This window comes from Oncorhynchus mykiss, chromosome 7 (genome assembly GCF_013265735.2).
Source record: "Oncorhynchus mykiss isolate Arlee chromosome 7, USDA_OmykA_1.1, whole genome shotgun sequence".
Lineage (NCBI taxonomy): Eukaryota > Metazoa > Chordata > Actinopteri > Salmoniformes > Salmonidae > Oncorhynchus > Oncorhynchus mykiss.
This window is the reverse complement of record NC_048571.1, coordinates 75,002,564-75,018,211: the sequence shown is the minus strand read 5'-3', so window position 1 is coordinate 75,018,211 and position 15,648 is coordinate 75,002,564. Positions and strand designations below refer to the sequence as shown.

Here is a 15,648-nt window from a genome sequence, read left to right as displayed (position 1 = left end):
TAATATTTCAGCCACTACCACGCACCACACACACACACTAGGGGATCCACAAGTTCAGTATATGGGAGAAGATAAGGGTCTGAGTGTCTGATGCAATGGGGGAGTGTGTGACAGCGGGAAGGAGAGGGAGAAAGAAGGAGTGAGAGAAGAGAGATAAAAAAAATGGAGGGGATATCAGCGAGTTGAAATGGAGAAGTGAGGGAGGGGGGTTACGAAACAAAGATGGAGCAAGTGTCTCGTTTTTTCCCCGTAACCATGTCTTTGGTGAAATTGTCTCGCTTTTGTGAAGGTAGTAGTCGCAGTCACGCCACTAAAACATAACATTGAAATGTAAAGCGAAAGAGAGGAAAATAGAAAGAATGGAAGGGTAGCAGAGAGAAAGAAAATAAGACAAGGGGGAGATTTAAAAGGATATGTGTGTATAAGAGAAATTGAAAACACAAGATGAAAATGCATTATTTAAAGAAAGAGAGCGCTAACAGCATAATGTGATCCAATACCATGTAGGAGAAAGAGGGGGAAAGGATAGAGAGAACAAGGCCCATTCGGGAAGGAGGAGGGAGTGATGGGGAGGGAGAAGAGGGAAGTGGTGAAGGTGTGCCAGACACAGCAGGATATCCTGTATGGCTGATGATTGAGGGCTGTGGGCAGGCTTCCCCTTCCTCTCTGTGTGAACTGCAGTGTGGCCAACTTTTTACCTCCTGTTAACTAGGGCGGTTGCCACAATGATGTTTGTCATGGTTACGGTTGGTACTTTCCTGTAGTCAAATGACCAAATCGCCCTTAATGGCCTCATGGGTGGAATGTTAATGTTTTAATAATTTCAGAATTAATAAACATTTTTCTTTTTAATGCAGATGATCCGGTGTTTCTATGTCAAATTGTTTTGTTATACAAATACAGGGATTGTTGTTTAAGCCCTTAACCATGTGTATACTTTTGTGTGGTCCTGATTTAGCCCACTGCAGTAAAAGGCTAACACGGCAAGGGCCATCCCAGGGGAAACCAGAGGGATGCTATACCTGGTGGTTAACTGTTTTTTTACTCTATGTCAAATCTACGTTTGTGTGATGCCACGCCAGCAGGAGCAAACATTTTTGGGGTTATCTCAGATTGTTCTGGCAATTTTCATGTAGAAACTTAATTAGGAGGATATATTTTTTAAATGCTTTTTACACAAACCATTTTTTACACAAACCATTTGTATCACCAACCATTTAAAAAAAAAAGATAATTAAAGTGTCCATTTTAGGCCCTTTTCAGACCTATACATGCCTCATGTACATGTAAGATCCTATGATCGGTGAATATTAATATATATATATTAATATATCATATTAATATTTCAAATCCAGACTTTTTTATTTTGTTCATTTTAAGACATATTGTTTGGAACAATATACTCTTCAATTAAATCACATTTTCAGAGAGGGCTCTCTGCTGTTTCTGAAGATATGATACATTTTATGAGCACCACCAACACAGTGAATGGGAAAATGGATTTAAATTGAACCCTGCTGGTAATTTGCTGAATGTACAATCTTAAATGAGTGTTGTAATTGGTTAATGACTTATAATAGCCATTTATATTTATAAAATGGGTCATATCATTAAAAGTAGCAGAGAGCCTACTCTGGAACTTGGACATGTGTGAAGAGTACAGTATTTTGTTACAAACAATATGTCTTAAAATGAACAAAATAAAAAAGGCAGTTTTTACGATATTAATATGAATATTTGTAATGTTGAATTAATTAATGTGGATTTTTTTAAATTTTAGAATCAAAACATACTACATTTTTTAGAGCACACTTTAAGGAGTATGACACGAAGATGTTGTCAGTATCATGTATGGTTCACAGATCATAGTGTCTTACAGGAGGCATGTATAGGTCGAAAATGTAATAAAATAGATTTTCGTGATAAATGTAAAAAGCATGTTAAACATCCTTCCTCCCAATAAAATGTGAGGATTGCCAGAACAATCTGAGATACCAAAAACATTTAACGCTCCCTCTGTCGTGGAACCGCCCCATTTTAGTACATTGTGTACAGTATACACAGTGCTAGTGTAGATGTGAAACTGACAGCTCAGCCTAAAGTGTCGCCAATTGTGCCGCTAAATAGTTCACTTTTCGGTGTCTCGACTGGTAAGACACTTCGGGAGGGCGGTCACGTGTGCTAGCCAGGCAGAGGTCCTCGGTTCGAGCCTTGGTGGACCCAAATCAGGTGGAAGCGGTACTCGCTATGCAAGCAGTGTGACATCCTTTACACTAGCAACCCATATGTAGTTGATAAAAACACATTGGATGACTTCACATTCAGCTGAAATTGCTGCTATATTTGGTTGTCTCATGGTATTGGCATGGTCAAAATACTGCACCAATCGGGCCTCCCGGGTGGCGCAGTGGTCTAAAACATCGTAGTGCTAGCTGTGCCACCAGAGACTCTGGGTTCGAGCCCAGGCTCTGTCGCAGCCGGCCGCGACCGGGAGGTCAATGGCCTAGCGTCGTCCGGGTTAGAGAGGGCTTGGCCGGTAGGGATATCCTTGTCTCATTGTGCTCTAGCGACTCCTGTGGCGGGCCGGGCTGACCAGGTTGATAGGCATACGGTGTTTCCTCCGGCACATTGGTGCGGCTGGCTTCCGGGTTGGATGCGCGCTGTGCAGCTTGGTTGGGTTGGGTTGTGTTTCGGAGGACGCATGGCTCTCGACCTTCGTCTCTCCCAAGCCCGTACGGGAGTTGTAGCGATGAGACAAGACAATTGGATACCACGAAATTGGGGGTAAAAAAAATAATAATAATTAAATACTGCACCAATCAAGTGTGATACATGATATTTTATCAAATTCAATAAATGTGTTTATGGTACATTTGTTATTATGAAAGCCTCATCTTGCAAACTCACTCTTTGCTGTCTTGCAATAGAAGACAAAGAGCATTTGCGCTTGCATAAATCAATGACAAACTGATTCCATCGAACAAACAACTTTACAAACCACTGTCACATAAGACATCAAACTACAAACTCTTCACTCACCCAAACACCAAACTCACATTTGAGCTAAATGTCCCCATCATCTCTACAGTCCCTTCTTCCTTATGCACCACAGCTCCCCCAGTTCCACAGTGTCTTTGTTTTTAATTAAGGTGTTTCGATGGATGTTTTTGATTAGCTAGGCCTTATTTGCCTAGCTATGAACCACATGTTGCTCTCTCCATATTTACCCCGGACTATAAGGCTAGGCCTGTCAATGACCATAGAGAGGGAAACAGACTCACTGCACCCCTCCAGCCAAAACAGATTATGGGAGCATATCTCCCATGGTGCATTGCGTGTGCATTGTGTGTGCCTGAGCACCTTTGTAACGGCCAGGGGGTGCATATCACAATAGAATGAACAGAGAGAGAGAGAGAGAGAGAGAGAGAGAGAGAGAGAGAGAGAGAGCGATCACAGAGAGGTGATATGTTCAGTTTGTTTATCTGGAAATAGATTTCTTCACACTGATCTCCCAGCGGAGTAGCAGCCGTTGCTATGCGCCCTCTGTGATTCGAGTGTGAGAGGAGAAGCATGGAGGAGGAGGTGGAGGAGAAACGGGGGGAAGGTTGGACTGTCTTTTTAATCTCAAGAAGAGTTTTGTCATTCATGCTTATAGATGCTGAGGTAGAATGATAAAAAGTAGGCCAAGTGTGTGCGTGCGTGCATGCATGCGTATCTGTATGAGTGAGTGAGTGAGTGAGTAAGAGAAAAAGAGAGAGACAGGGAGAGAGAGTGCCCTGAAGTTAAGATTTCTCTGAGTGGACTGTGAGTGGTTGAGCTCAGATGGCCCCACTGCGCTGCTGAAACAGAGGCTGTAATGTATGTGTGTCAGTGGAGTGCTACTGTAGGTTAATGCACCACCACTCACTGAGCTTCTGTATGCTATGAGGGTCCTGTGGTTAGCACCAGTGTTAGCGATGCCTTAGGAAACTGAAACTGCATTGAGCCCTAATGGCTGGTCAGCTGTACAATACATGGTCAAACAAACCCTCCAGTCAAGACTTCCTGATGACTAATGTTAACTTGTGAGCTATGTGTACATCTTTTGTCGCTGCTCAGTCAGCAAAACATGAAGCCTCTTTTTCTTCTATGTCTACCATGATCCGACATATCCCTCTCCCTCAGGCTTCAGCATCTTAACTCAAGCTGCCATCGCTTTGGCTGGTCTATTTGTGCGGTCTAGTCCGAATATTGATTTAACTTTTTTTCTATCTAGTTTATCCTGTCGGTCCTGTCACTATCATTAATTATCACGGCTCTCACCTTGTGTTGATGTATCCAACACATTTGATTGTGGCTAAAGGCTAGAATGATAGGAATGATATGTTCAAATCCCTCTTGATGTGTCTCTAAGGGGGTCCTGTTCTGTTGGATGAACAAGAGCTGAACTGTGATAGCATTGATTGAACAAGAGCTAACTGCATGCAGACACACATACACACACACACGAGTGTACGCACGCACGCACACACAGAAACACTCACTCACACACACACACAGGATCAAACTCAAGCGCAACAGCAGATTGCAGGGCAATGGTAAGCTATGACTCCAACCTGGCCTAGATGGCCCTATTGGGTTCAAGCCAAGGTATCAGGGGACTAGGCTTCCATAGAAGTAGTCCATCCCACCAAAGGTCAGGGCTGGTACGGCCACATTTGCTATCAATCAACATTCATCCCTTATCAGTGTGTGTTACCAAAAAGGAAGACAGAAGTAGTAATAGACTTACTGTGCAGTGGAGGCTGCCGATGGGAGGACGGCTCATAATAATGGCTGGAACGAAGCAAATGGAATGGCATCATGTATTTGATACCATTCCACTAATTTCACTCCTGTCATTACCACAAAACCCATTCTCCCCAAATAAGTTGCCACCAACCTCCTTTGCTTTGTGACAACTCTTATCCACACTACTGTATATGTATGGCTTTTGCTATGTGGCGTCATGTGATGGTAATATGGGTGTAGCTTTATCTCATTGAGGACCTCCACCAGTATTGTAAGGGGGCAGAGTTTTGTCTGGTTATCTCAACTACCATGCACGTTGTTGCTTACACTCAACTCTATGGTTTTGAAGTTTTAATGATTATTACAGCCAACAATGCTTTTCCAACGCTATGTGGTATGTTCAATATTTTGAAACAATTCTCATTGGGAAAATATCCTTTCCAAAACTTGGTTCACTTTTAAGGGAAAGTACTTGCCGGAGCTTCTTCCTGAAGAATGATCTTAATCGGAAGTTAGGATTCTTAATTAAATTGTCTGATCTCCAAAGTTGCTCCAATTCGCATACCTCTGAAAGATAGGCCTAATTGATTTCCAAAACAAAGAAATGGCTGGATAATTCAATTTCTTCTGTTGATAATTACCGAAAAGATAAGTAGGGTTTTGAAGACACTAGATTAAGATGAAGTGCATTAAGTCTTGTGTTATTTGCTGACTCATTGCCTTTTAAGCTAAAGCTATTAAATTATCTGAAAAACTCATTAACTCAAACTCGAATCAGCAGTATTAATGTACAGATTCTATATCCCTTAATTCCTTGTACCCTGCCAAGTCCTCTATTTACTACAGAAGGCTCACAAAATATGTGAATGTATTGTAACTTTCACTATTACTATGGCTAATCATGCTAATGTTTCCCTCCATTTTGTGTTGCAGGATTTCTTTATCTATTGGCCACTACGTCCATGTCTTTGAAGACGGATTATCTAAACCATTCAACAAGGTATGTGTGCTGAAATATCAGATATCTTCTACCAAAGTGTCCCTGGTCTTCAAAAGTGCAAAGTGACATTCCCTCCTCTTTGGGTCCTGTCACCTCCTTGCTTTCCTCCTTCCATCCGAATCTGGCTGACATTGTGAAGGATACCGGTGGTTTGAGTCCTAAGGAGACACTGACCTACTTGTGGTTGATGCTGGATTTTTTGAAAAGGCTGAACTACCTAGGGAATTCGCTTATGGGGGAGGCAGTTGACATTGTCCTTGCCCAGGTTGAACGTTGATGGATACCAGGCATTTGGATGGAGCGTCACTGTCAGGCTCACAAAAGGATGGGTCTATGAACGGTGGAACTTTTTGTCCAGTGTTATGAGCTTTGATGAATTTCTTGCTTTTCTAAGCTCACTTTTGTCCTTACCGATTAGAATATAAATGACAATTTACATAATGATAAATGGTTAGGGTATTAGACGAGCACATATGTTGTAGTAGTGTTCTGCGGTTTCAAGGATGATAAGGCCTATTTTGTTTGCCAAAGGTACGCACACTGTTGCCTGCCGAGCACTTACTGTAACCCTGACTGAACAAGCTTGCTGCTCAACATTATGAGTGGTGTCGGGATATAACCCTAAAGTACACCACTGGACTAAGTTATTTCTTGTAGTCTTTTAGGATTTCATTCAGAGCAAGTGTAGATATGTATAATTTTACCTGGGATACTGTTCCTTTTGAAGAGCTACTTCCGAAGTACAATGAAACATTTTTAAAACAATCCCTCCTCTCTCCTCTACCAATTGGATGGAAGGAATCAAATTAGGATGATTAGAAAATAAATAAATTCACTTTGGTTTTGTATAAAAACAGGAATGTGTGTATTTGCACACTGCTAGAAGCATGACTCTAACTAGTTAAGCTGTTTAACGGTGGGTGTTAAATATTCCAGGACAGTGATAGTGGCTACTTGGTTATCACACTTCAGACCAATTCAATATTTTGCTGCAGCTGTGATTTCTCGCTCTGTTGGGTTCCCGGAACATACATGGTCATGAAACAGTGACCCATTTGATAAAAGCTTATAGAATGAAACATCAGAGAGAGCAGAAGCTACACATACTTAGAGCTGTTGTTTTCAAGGAAGACCCATGTGATAACAAGGAATACAACATGCATGCTCTGTGTATGCATTCTGCAATCCTCAAACATCCCCTTTTACATAGAAATGGTTGCTCCCATAATGCTTCCTAAGCACACACACACGCACAGCAACTCTGACCTCTGAATTCAAATCTTATAGGGTTCATTTAGAGGAGCCTGTCACTCTATAGCAACATGGTGATGTTTCAGAGCTCAAGGCCAATCATATTCCTCCTTGAGTTCAAACAGCCTTGGGAGACCAGCACATGATTTGGCCTGAAATTAGCACATGGCCTATGGCCTCTGGAACAACCGTTGCAGACATCCGTCATCATTTTAAGGGGTAATAAACATGTAAATAAACATGCTAAGGAGGAACAAACCCATTCATTTATTTCTCTAATTGCTCTTTACATGGCAGGGTGTTGGGAAGAAGATCAGTGCCTCCCTGGAGGGCTTGAGTTCCCCGCCCTCCAGGGATTCGAACCAGTGTTTCTGTTTGTCAAATCAGTCTTTCCCCCTAACCTTCCAGGCCATATTGTTGAATGTTGTAGATTTTTACATTAGGGTGTTCCTACAACTAAAAGGCAGCAGAGTTATTAGGGAGAGCTTACCATTTCATCTGAATTGCAAATGGAAGTGAATAGGTGTACTGTAAATATCTATGCATACTAATGCCATGTACTTTAGGCCGTGTGTTCTCTCTCGTGTGTCACCAAGAATAGAAGCCTCTGCCCAGCTATGATGATTTATGATTTCATTACAGAAATGTCCGCCACACTTTCCCGCTGTCCATCAAGCAAGCCCATTGAGAAATGTGGTTACACTTACAATTTCAGGTATGTTGCAATTGATAATAGCTGTGCTGTACACATACTGTCTATAGACTGTTGTAAGGCTAGCTCTATGTCAGCAAAACATGTAGCCCTTGGATTATGTCAAGTAATTATTTCATCAGTGTTCAGAAATTCCAATTATATTCATCTGTCTGACACCCAGAGGTTGTAAAGTTCTGGTCTTAAATAAAACAGACAGAATTCCCAACTCACAAGTGATCAGATCCCAATTTATTTGCGAGAGTTTTCGCAAATACATTTCTTCTTATACCATCCTAAACTACGCACATACATACATACATACATACACACACACATACATACACACCAACATGGATTTTCTCATGAGTCTAACCACAGTTTATAACCCCTCAGCTAACCGTTCCAGTCTCCCCCAGACACTAGAACTCTGGAGGAGCTCTCCCTGTCCTCTCTTATCTCCACATACATTCCTTTCTCCCTAGGTACATGCCATATAACCTCTTCCTAATGAACAAACATTATTTAATACTACAAGAAAGACAGGGTGGAATTCTTGCAAGTTATAGTGCAGTATACCTCATTTAGTCATTATTGATAAAAATCCCATAACAGATTATCAGAAGGAGTGCTAGTAAACAAATAGCTGATTTATCCCATGATGATACTGTTTGAGAAATATTTAATATCCAAGCACGAGAGATTCTCTAGTTTCCCCCAAGGCTTATTACATTTGCTTCAATCAGCCCACTCACTTTTACTCACTTCTATATTGTTTTCTCGGAGAGCTCGGCTCATTGCATTGCATTTTATCTAGTTGATGAATTGTTGATGCTATTACTCTTATTTGATTTTATCTATCAGAGGCTACTGTGTACCAGTGTATCTACTGTACACCCCCTGCATATCTTTTTTTGCAAAAGCTCCACAACATGATGCATATAAACTGATACCAGGTTGGCAATCCGCGTGCGTTATTTATCATGGGAACGTTGCAAGGGAGATTGCCGATTTTCCCCTATGACTGTGGCATACTGTTTAGTCAAAGTAAACCCATTTACAAGAGCTTGGGACTATAAAGTTCTCTCTGCAAAAAGATAATTCAGAGATAACTGGCTATAAGGTTCTGAAACCTCATTGGTTTGAATGGTGTCAGCAATTTTTTATCTTCAATTCTTTTGAACTTAACCTGAATTGGGGTATTTACACTACTGTACGTATAGGTAGTGAACATTGAACAGAACAAGGCAATGTCAATAACTCAATCTTGACCAAGATGCAGATAGAAACTTATAGTCCCACGCTCTTTATTTACTATGATTTCAGCTGGAATCATACAATTGATAGACGAGTATGAAGGGGCTAGCATAACATTTGCTCAGGGGATATTCCCCCTGACTGCTGATTGGCTTACAACCGTGGTATATCAGACCGTATACCAGGGGTATGGCAAAACATTTATTTTTACTGCTCTAATTATGTTGGTAACCAGTGTCGTGTCTTTGGCTATGCCGGATTAAGTGATATGACATGCTATTCTATAAAATCCTTTCTCTGTAATTAATATTACATGATTGAGCTAATCATATAAATGTAATTAACTAGAAAGTCGGGGCACCACGAAAGAGTGTTTATAGAGCTAGTAATATTTTACATCAATAGCAGTCAATATTAATTGTCACCTTATTTCAGTCTCATCTGAAAGTTGTAAATTATTGGTTATCTTCACAAACCCCGGCTAACAAGTTGAATCAGCAATACAAAATTGGGTTGAATTATTTATTTTTAAAATGTCCCTGATGGATGGAGCCGACATCATTTCTGGTTACACAAAGGAAAGGAGGTTGGGTTTGAGTGAAAGAGCGGGAAGACTGAGGAACAAAGGGAGAAGCCATGCTATCGTAAATACAGTATCTTATGCATTCTAAATTACCGCCCATTTGGAAAAGGAAAATGCAATAGGTATTTACTCTGAGCTGCGCTTCGGTAGGTTGGACGTAGATGCTGGCCGTGTTGGCCAACAGAGATCTTCCTGTCCTTGGAAGAATGTCTCTGGTGGTAAATTGGATACGTTGTAGTATCGTCATTGTGTGTTAGACTGGGTACGTCGTCCATCCTTTCCTAGCCCACGTTTACAGCGGCCGCTGCTAACTCAACGGCTAGGATGTCTCACTTCTTTAGTGAATAAGAGTTCAAAGTTCAAACCATTCACAACCAAAGCTCACGCTGAGGTTGGCTTAGTTCTGTAGTTGACATTTTAGTCATTTTTAACGTATGGACCGCCGTCCTATTGTCCTCGGAACAGAAAGTTATTTGCCCTTTTAATGCAGAGGCTGCAGGCCTCACGTACTCGGAACAGAAGGTTACATTTTCGTCAAGGACTTATATAGTGGTGGGAGAGAAGGGTGTGTTTCATAGTTTATAACCCATGTCTCTTCACAGAGACGGGCCACTGATTGAGCAGAGCTCTAACCTTATGAAAACTCAAATCTCTCATTTGGAAGCTAAAATTACATTTAATCTTTTCACAAATAGTTTCATATTCAAACATTTAAATTGCAGAACAATTCCATGTGAATCTGATCTGCGAATCTGACTTTCCCAGATACAGTTTATGTCGTCCTGTCATCAGTCATAATGTCTCAGATGACAACCGAACTGACATCATATTCATGAAGTACCAACGCATATTTTCAACTGGTCCTATTACAGAAATATGGCTCCTTCCCCCTCACTTGTTTGATGTTCCCAGACTCTCTATGTTTAACAAAGGCTATTCAAGTCCTTCAGTAGAGTCAAGGGAGAGAGAGGGGAGAAAGGTATTTATGAGGGGGTCATAAATCTTACCCACAGGCCAATGTCATGACAACAGTATAATAGCAATAAGGCACCTCGGGGGTTTGTGATATATGCCCAATATACCACGGCTAAGGGCTGTATCCAGGCACACCGTATTACGTCTTGTGTAAGAACAGCACTTAGCCGTGGTATATTGGCCATGTACCACACCTCCTCGTGCCTTATTGCTTAATTATACTGTATGTAATGAACCCATTAGACAATACAGAGCTATGCTATGTTTACAGTAGCTTATAGCAATTCCTTGCAGGGTATAGACCCACACTGCCAGTCATTTGTACCACTCCACAGCTCTGTGTATACCTTCCAGTCTTACCTTTGGCTAAATGTAACCATGTCCATACTCCATGCGTTATGCACGGATGCTTTTCTCATCCACGGCGCATAAAGTCCCTCACCAACTATCTCAGTGCATCTGGCATTTCCATGTTAAATCAAATCAAATAAGATTTTAATCATCACATGCTTGGTAAACAACAAGTGTAGGCTAACAGTGAAATGCTTACTTATGGGACCTTCCCAACAATGTAGAGAGAAAATGAGAGTAATCAGTAAAACACTGAATAATAAAATGAATAATAAATACACAATGAGTAATAACTTGCCTGTATACACGGTGTACACGTACCGAGTCGATGTACAGGGGTACGAGGTAATTGAGGTAGATATGTACATATAACTAGGAATAAAGTGACTAGACAACAGGATAGATGATAAACAGTAGCAGCAGTCAAAAAAGTCAGTGCAAAAAGGGTCAATGCAGATAATTAACCAATTAGCTACCCAGACTATTTAACTAACTATTGGCTTATCTTATGGCTTGGGGGTAAAAACTGTTAAGATGCCTTTTTTGTCCTAGACTTGGCACTCCGGTACCGCTTGCCATGCGGTAGTAGAGAGAACAGTCTATGACTGGGATGGCTGGGGTCTTTGACAATTTTTAGGGCCTTCCTCTGACACCGCCTGGTGAAGAGGTCCTGGATGGCAGGCATCACTGGGGGCGCACAACTGATCGCTGTCCTGATATCCAGAAGCTCTTTTCTGCCGTAAGATACGGTTGCAGAAACATTATGTACAAAATAATTTACAAATATCGCGAAAAAAAACCCACATAATGGCACAATTGGTTAGGAGACCGTAAAAAGGCGGCCATCTCCTCCGCCGCTCCTCCTGCCCTGACACCACACTGCCAGGTCCCTGACCTCCTCCCTATAGGCTGTCTCATCGTTGTCGGGGAGACAGTGGTTTTGGTGTCCTGGCCATGCAGTCGTGGGTGAATAGGGAGTAGAGGAGGGGACTAAGCACCCACCCCTGATGGGCCCCCGTGTTGAGGGTCAGCGTGGCAGATGTGTTATTGCCTACCCTCTCCACCTGGGGGCGGCCCGTCAGGAAGTCCAGGATCCAGTTGCAGAGGGGGGTGTTCAGTCCCAGGGTCCTTAGTTTAGTGATGAACTAGGAGAGACCTATGGTGTTGAAGAGCATTCTCACATAGGTGTTCCTCTTGTCCAGGTGGGGGAGGGCAGTGTAGAGCGCAATAGAGATTACATCATCTGTGGATCTGATGGGGTGGTATATATATATATACATACACAGCAAAAAAATAAATGTCCCTTTTTCAGGACCCTGTCTTTCAAAGATAATTTGTAAAAACTTCACAGATCTTCATTGTAAAGGGTTTAAGGATACGTCAATTTTTTTCAATTTTTGACTAAAATGACTGCCTGTAGCTCAGGCCCTGAAGCAAGGATATGCATATTATTGGTACCATTTGAAAAGAAACACATTAAACTTTGTGGAAATGTGAAAGGAATGTAGGAGAATATAACAGAATAGATCTGGTAAAATATAATACAAAGAAAAAACCAACCCTTTTATATATTTTTTGTACCATCATTTTGAAATGCAAGAAAAAGGCCATAATGTAATATTATTCCAGCCCAGGTGTAATTCAGATTTTGTTCACCAGATGGCAGCAGTGTATCTGCAAAGTTTCAGACTAATCCAATGAACCATTGCATTTATGTTAAAGATGTTGTTTCAAGAATGACCAAATGTGCCTAATATGTTTATTAATAACTTATCATGTTCAAAATGATGCCCTCTCCTCAAACAATAGCATGGTATTTTTTCACTGTAATAGCTACTGTAAATTTGACAGTGCAGTTATATATTACATTGTCACAACACAACTGATTGGCTCAAACGCATTAAGAAGGAAAGAAATTCCACAAATATATATATATATATATATATATATATATATATATATATATATATATATATATATATATATATATATATATATATATATATACACAGTACAAGTCAAAAGTTTGGACACACCTACTCATTCAAGGGATCTTCTTTATTTTTACTATGTTCTACATTGTAGACTAATAGTGAAGACATCAAAACTATGAAATAACACATATTTAACACAAAGAAGCCACCCTTTGCCTTGATAACAGTTTTGCATTCTCTCAAACAGCTTCATGAGGTAGTCACCTGGAATGCTTTTCCAGCAGTCTTGTAGAAGTTCCCACATATGCGGAGCACATGTTGACTGTTTTTCCTTCATTCTGTGGTCCAACTCATCCCAAACCATCTCAACTGGGTTGAGGTCGGGTGATTGTGGAGGCCAGGTCATCTGATGAAGCACTCCATCACTCTCCTTCTTAGTCATATAGTCCTTACACAGCCCGGAGGTGTGTTTTGTGTCCTTGTACTGTTGAAAAACAAATGATTGTCCCAATAAGCACAAACCAGATGGGATGGCGTATTGCAGCAGAATGCTGTGGTAGACTTGCTGGTTAAGTGTGCCTTGAATTCGAAATAAATCACTGACAGTATCACCAGCAAAGCATCCCCACACCCTCACACCTCCTTCCTCCATGCTTCACTGTGGGAACCACACATACAGAGATCACCCGTTCACCTAGTCTGAGTCTCTCAAAGACACGGCAGTTGGAACCAAAAATCACACATTTGGACTCATCAGACCAAAGGACAGATTTCCACCGGTCTAATGTCCATTGCTCATATTTCTTGGCCCAATAAAGTCTATTCTTCTTATTGGTGTCCTTTAGTAGTGGTTTCTTTGCAGCAATTCAAACACGAAGGCCTGATTCATGCAGTCTCCTCTGAACAGTTGATGTTGAGATGTGTCTGTTACTTGAACTCTGTGAGGTGCAATCGGAGGTACAGTTAATTGCAGATTTCTGAGCCTGGTAACTCTAATGAACTTATCCTCTGCAGCAGCGGTAACTCTGGGTCTTCCTTTCCTGTGTCCTCATGAGAGCCAGTTTCATCATAGCACTTGATGGTTTTTGCGGCTGCACTTTGAAACGTTCAAAGTTCTTGAAATTTCCGCATTGACTGACCTACTTAAAGTAACGATGAACTGTTGTTTCTCTTTGCTTATTTGAGCTATTCTTGCCATAATATGGACTTGGTATTTTACCAAATGGGACTATCTTCTGTATACCACCCTTACATTGTCACAACACAACTGATTGGCTCAAACGCATTAAGAAGGAAAGAAATTCCACAGATGACCTTTTATCAAGGCACACCTGTTAATTGAAATGCATTCCAGGTGACTACCTTATGAAGCTGGTTGGGAGAACGCCAAGACCGTGCAAAGCTTTTATCAAGGCAAAGCGTGGCTACATTGAATAATCTTTGTTTAACCCTTCTTTGGTTAGTACATGATTCCATATGTGTTATTTCATTGTTTTGATGTAGAAAATAGTAAAAATTAAGAAAAACCCTTGAATGAGTAGGTGTGTCCAAACTTTTGACTGGTACTGAGTATGTGATGGGATGTATAGACATTATGGACAGTATGTGGATAAAATATATAGTATATCTGAAGAATACTTGGAACGAATAGTATATGTACAGCAATCGTTGAATAGAATGGACTAGAATACAGTAAATACATGTAAAATGGGTCAAACAGTATGTAAACATTATTCATGTGACCAGTGTTCCATTTGAAAAGTGACCAGTGTTCCATGTTTATGTACATAGGGCAGCAGCCTCTGAAGTGCAGTGAGGAATAACCGGGTAGCCGGCTTGTGACAGTGACTAAGTTCAAGGCAGTGTACTGGATGGAGGCCCGCTAGTGATGGCTATTTGACAGTCTGATTGCCTTGAGATACAGTAGATGCTGTTCATCTGTCCCAGCTTTGATGCACGTGTACTGACCTTGCCTCCTGGATGATAGCGAGGTGAACAGGCCGTGACTCGGGGGGCTGAGGTCCTTGATGATCTTCTTGACCTTCCTGTGACACCAATTGCTGTATATATCCTGAAAGACAGGCAGTGTGCTCATTGTGATGCGTTGGGCTGGCCGCACCACCCTCTGTATGTATGTAAGTATGTACAGTGCATTCGGAAAGTATTCAGACCCCTTTTTCAAAATGTTGTTACGTTACAGCCTTACTCTAAAATGGATTAAATAATGTTTTCCCCTCATCAATCTACACACCATACCCCATAACGACAAAGCGAAAAACGTTTTTTTTAGAAATGTTTGCAAAGTTATGAAAATAAAAACCAAAAAGCCTTATTTACATAAGTATTCAGACCCTTTGCTATGAGACTTGAAATTGAGCTCAGGTGCATCAATTGTGGTAAATTCAATTGTTTGGACATGATTTGGAAAGGCACACACCTGTCTATATAAGGTTGCACAGATGACAGTGCATGTCAGAGCAAAAACCAAGCCATGAGGTCGATGGCACACTGAAACCGATGGTCACACTGACAGAGCTCCAGAATTCCTCTGTGGATATCAAATCAAATCTAATTTTATTTGTCATACACATAGTTAGCAATGTTAATGCGACTGTAGCAAAATGCTTGTACTTTTAGTTCCGACAGTGCAGTAATATCTAACAAGTAATCTAACAATTCCCCAACAACTACCTCATACTCACAAATCTAAAGGGGTGAATGAGAATATGTACATGTAAGTATATGGATGAGCAATGGCCAAGCTGCATAGGCAAGGTGTAATAGATGGTGTAAAATGCAGTATATACATGCAATATGAGTAATGTATTTAGTGTGC

General features: G+C 41.0%; 1 protein-coding gene across 2 annotated transcripts in view; it reads left to right on the top strand.

Moving 5' to 3' along the window:
• Nucleotides 1–15,648, top strand: part of LOC110528483 (disks large-associated protein 4) — a 210,256-nt gene that overhangs the window by 37,520 nt on the left and 157,088 nt on the right. For both annotated transcript variants that reach the window (XM_036984063.1, XM_036984062.1), the window contains exon 2: nucleotides 5,704–5,770. The gene's annotated coding sequence lies outside the window, so the exon portion shown is untranslated. The remainder of the gene's footprint in view (nucleotides 1–5,703; nucleotides 5,771–15,648) is intronic.